Raw genomic sequence first — 4781 nt, 5'->3', positions numbered from 1 at the left:
AAAAAATTAAGTCTCCGTTAGAGTATAACGGATGAAGTGCTTTCCTGCTGGCTCACTGATGAAGAATCTGCCTGCCGACGCAAGAAACGACGCAGGTTTGATCCCTGGGTCGGGAACATCCCCTGGAGGAGGGCATGGCAACCCACTCCAGTATTCCTGCCTGGAGAATCCCGTGGGCAGAGGAGCCTGGCAGGGCTGCAGTACATGGGCTCACAGAAGAGGGGGAAATGGCTTAGCATATAAACAACAGCAACAACATGTTTCAGGTGTACAGCAAAGTGATTCGGTCATACAGACATACGTATCTATTTTGTTGATGGGTTCTCATTAGTTGGCTATTTTATAGATAGCGTAATAGTGTCTATGTGAAGTGAAGTCAAAGTCGCTCAGTCGTGTCCGACTGTGACCCCATGGACTGTAGCCCGCCAGGCTCCTCTGTCCATGGGATCCTCCAGGCGAGAATACTGGAGTGGGTTGTCATTTCCTCCTCCAGGGGATCTTCCTGACCCAGGGATGGAACCCAGGTCTCCCACATTGCAGGGAGATTGTTTACCGTCTAAGCCACCAGGGAAGCCCAATCTCAATTTCACATTTTATCCCACTCTCGATTTCTGCTTTGCAAATGTGTTCACCTATGCCATTTTTCTGGATTCCACATATACATATTAATATATGATGTTTGTCTTTCTGACTTCACTTTCTATAGACAGTCTCTGGGTGCACCCCCATCTCTGCAAATGGCACAGCTTCATTCCTTATTATGGCAGAGGTATTCAGTCCATCCTAAAGGAAATTAACCCTGAATATTCACTGGAAGGACTGAGGCTGAAGCTGAAGCTCCAAGCCTTTGGCCACCTGATGGGAAGAACTGACTCATTGGAAAAGACCCTGATGCTGGGAAAGACTGAAGGCGGGACGAGAAGGGGATGACAGAGGATGAGATGGTTGGACGGCATCACTGACTCAATGGACGTGAGTTTGGGTAAACTCTGAGAGTTGGTGATGGACAGGGAGGCCTGGCACGCTGCGGTCCGTGGAGTCACAGAGAGCCGGACACGACTGAGCGCCTGGACAACAACAGCCAACAGAGCCGAAGGCAGTCAGCCACAGGCAATCCTCCCGGATCTCCGGGCAAAGGCTAGGTCCATTTTTAAACCCAGAGCAGACATCCTGCCGTGCGCGCAGCTGGGTTCCTTTGGGGCTGGGGGGTGCTATCCAGGGAGCCAGGTGACCTGTGGGCGCCGTGAGCCCGAGGCGGTCTCTGCTCTCAGGCGCCTTACAAAGGATGTGGGTCTATTGCAAAACTGAGCCTGCATTCTCCCAAGATGCTGTTTGGAGAATATGAGCCTTTGGTTGCTACATCAGATGTGATGTTCTTGGCAAGTTACAGGGCCCTTTGCGAGACATAGTTCAAGCCCACAAGCTAGAAAAGTATGCCAACTGGCTGGATGGCTTGCTGCATTTTTGTGATGAAAGCCTTGTGAGTAACCTTGAAAGGCAAGCGAGACAATGAGAACAAATTCAGCAGCATATATATACGTATACATATATACACGTACATATATATACGTATATACATATATATGAGTGAGTGAGTGAGCTAGTGAAGTCGCTCAGTCGTGTCCAACTCTTTGCGACCCCATGGACTGTAGCCTACCAGGCTCCTCCCTCCATGGGATTCTCCAGGCAAGAGTGCTGGAGTGGGTTGCCACAAAATATGGATATATAATTGTAATCGTGGTGCAGGAACAGAAGGAAGCATTTATATATATATGTATTCCGTCTGTGTGTGCACCACGATTACAATTATATATCCATATTTTAGGGCTTCCCCGGTGGGTCAGTAATAAAGAATCCACCTGCAATGCAGACTCACGAGACGCAGGCTCGATCTCTGGGTCAGGAAGATCCCCTGGAGGAGGGCATGGCAACCCACTCCAGTGTTCTTGCCTGGAGAATCCCATGGAGGGAGGAGCCTGGCAGGGCTATAGTCCGTGGGGTCACGGAGATTCAAACACGACTGAGCGACTTTCACTTCACTGCTGTTTGCCACTCACGGTTCTAGGAGTTACAGACACAGCCATGTTTTTCCACACGTATATTCTGTCGGGGAGGTGGGGAGAAGCCAGGCAATAAACAATTGAAAGTCATACTTTATCAGGTGTTGGAAGTGGATGTGGGAGAGAGAGAGAACAAACGTGTGAGCAGAGGCGACAGGCGAGAAAGTGCCCTTGGCTATGATTGCAGTGGTCTCGTCTCTCTAATTAATGCCCCTCTGGTTTACAGCCAAAGGTGAGAGAGCCAGGTGGTGCCCCCAGCCCTCCACCCCAGCGGCTAAATATTCTCTGTTTCTCAGTCCAACTCGTTGTTGTTCAGTTGCTCAGTCGCATCCGACTCTCTGTGACCCCACAGACTGCAGCCCGCCAGGCCTCCCTGTCCATCACCAACTCCCGGAGCTTGCTCAAACTCATGTCCATCGAGTCAGTGACGCCATCCAGCCATCTCATCCTCTGTCGTCCCCTTCTCCTCCTGCCTTCAATCTTTCCCAGCACCAGGGTCTTTTCAAATGAGTCAGCTCTTCACATCAGGTGGCCAAAGGACTGGAACTTCAGCTTCAGCCTCATTCCTTCCAGTGAACAGCCGGGACCGATCTCCTTCAGAATGGACTGGTTGGATCTCCTTGCAGTCCAAGGGACTCTCAAGAGTCTTCTCCAACACCACAGTTCAAAAGCATCACATCCAAACACTGCTTTGATTTTCAGTTGAGGGGACTTTGGGGCATCTGTCCAACCGTGGACAATTTATGGAGCCCCAGCTATTTGTGGACAGGCAGCTATCTTTGCCGCACACCTGTTCTAGAAGGGTGGGGAGGGAGGTGGCCAGGATAAAGGAGAGACGGCTGCAAAGCACAGATGCGCTCATAGCTCTGCTGGATTCCGGGGAACACGCTGCATTTATATTTGGAACTCTGGGGGACAAGCCTCCGTTAGGAAGACGGGGCTTGGGCGGACGCCAACCCACACCCACTGAAGCCTGTCAACACCCAGGCCCAGAATAGCATGCCATGTGAAATCGGACAAGCTGATCCTATGATTCCCTCTGGAGTCTGACCTGCAAATAAGCGCTCACGGGATGGGACTGGCTCTTGGACACCTTGATCCTGTTTTCACTTTTCCCTGCGTATTCTGTTTGCTGGGAAATCTCAGGAGACTTTTCACCAGTGAGAGTGGGCTTCTTGTGGCTCAGACAGAACTTGCGCTTGAGCACATTGTGACTCCAAGGAAAGCAAAAGGGTAGCCCAGTGGTTAGGGGCCTCTAGTGGAGAGGACACAGGTTCGATCCCTGGTCAGGGAAGTAAGATGCTGCATGCCGTGGAACAAGAAAGGCTGAGCAGTGCAACAAAGACTCACAGCAGCCAAAAGTTGAAAAAATACATATTTTTTAATTCCAAAGAAAGAAAGCAGAAAAGGTACTGAATTACCCCACCAAGACTAACGTTTATTCTAAAACCACACGGCAGGTGGTGACTGTTTCCAGATGTGTGGGCTTCCCAGGTGGCGCAGCGGTAAAGAATATGCCTGCAATGTAGGAGACTCAGGAGACACAGGTTCGATCCCTGGGTCGGGATGATCCCCTGGAGGAGGAAAACGGCAACCCACTCCAGTATTCTTGCCTGGAGAATCCCATGGACAGAGGAGGCTGGCGGGCTACAGTCCATGGGGTCTCAAAGAGTCAAACGCGATGAGTGGCTAATACTTTCACTTTCAAAGGAGATTTTATAAGAAGCCAGACGGTTAATGCTGTTTGCAGTGAAATGGATGGGCCTACAGAGTGTCATGCTGAGTGACGTGAGTCAGACATGGAAGGAGAAATATGACATCCCTTACATGCGGAATCTGAAAAGCTAGGATACGGATGAACTTACTTAGAAAACAGAAGCAGACTCAGAGACTTAGAGAATGAGCTTATGGTTGAGGGGTGGGGAGGATGGGGGAGGGATAGTCAGGGAGTCTGGGATGGACATGGACACTCTGCTGTATTTAACAGGGAGAACCAGCAAGGACCTGCGGCCCAGCACAGGGAACTCTGCTCAATAGTCTGTAATAACCTTATGGTCACCAGGGGGAAGGACGGGGGAAGGGACAGTCAGGGAGTCTGGGATGGACATGGACACACTGCTGTATTTAACACGGAGAACCAGCAAGGACCTGCTGGACAGCACAGGGAACTCTGCTCAATTTCGTGTGGCAAGCCTGCATGGGAGGGGAGTTTGGGGGCAGAATGGATACATGTATATATATGGTTGAGTCTCTTTGCTGTCCACCTGAAACTATCACAACATTGTTTGTTAATTGGCTATACTCTAATACAAAAGTTGTTTTTTTTTTTTTAAATAATGAAGCTAATGTTTCGGCAGGGGGAGCGATAAAAGAAACTAGAGGGTACAAAGAAAGAGAGAATTGAACAACAAAATGTTAGGAAACATTTGCTGAAAGTAAAGATGATTCTGTTACACACGGTGGCTCCTTTGATGTGAAGTAGCGGAGATGCTGCAAATCTTGAATGTGGATCACAAGAAGTTTCAAGGAAACTGATTTCTGAGCACAGATAAAGGGGTCCTCCAAACCTACGCAAGAAACAGCCACCAAATCCACACTAAACCACCCGAAGGAAGATAAAAGAACAGATGCACGAGCATATCCTCTGAAACAGTCCTCAAAATGAACAAGACTCGCGGCAGTCAGAAGAAGGCACAATTTGAAAGTCGGATTGTATCACGT

The sequence above is a fragment of the Ovis canadensis genome, chromosome Y (assembly GCF_042477335.2).
Source record: "Ovis canadensis isolate MfBH-ARS-UI-01 breed Bighorn chromosome Y, ARS-UI_OviCan_v2, whole genome shotgun sequence".
Lineage (NCBI taxonomy): Eukaryota > Metazoa > Chordata > Mammalia > Artiodactyla > Bovidae > Ovis > Ovis canadensis.
Note: the sequence above shows the minus strand (reverse complement) of the source record.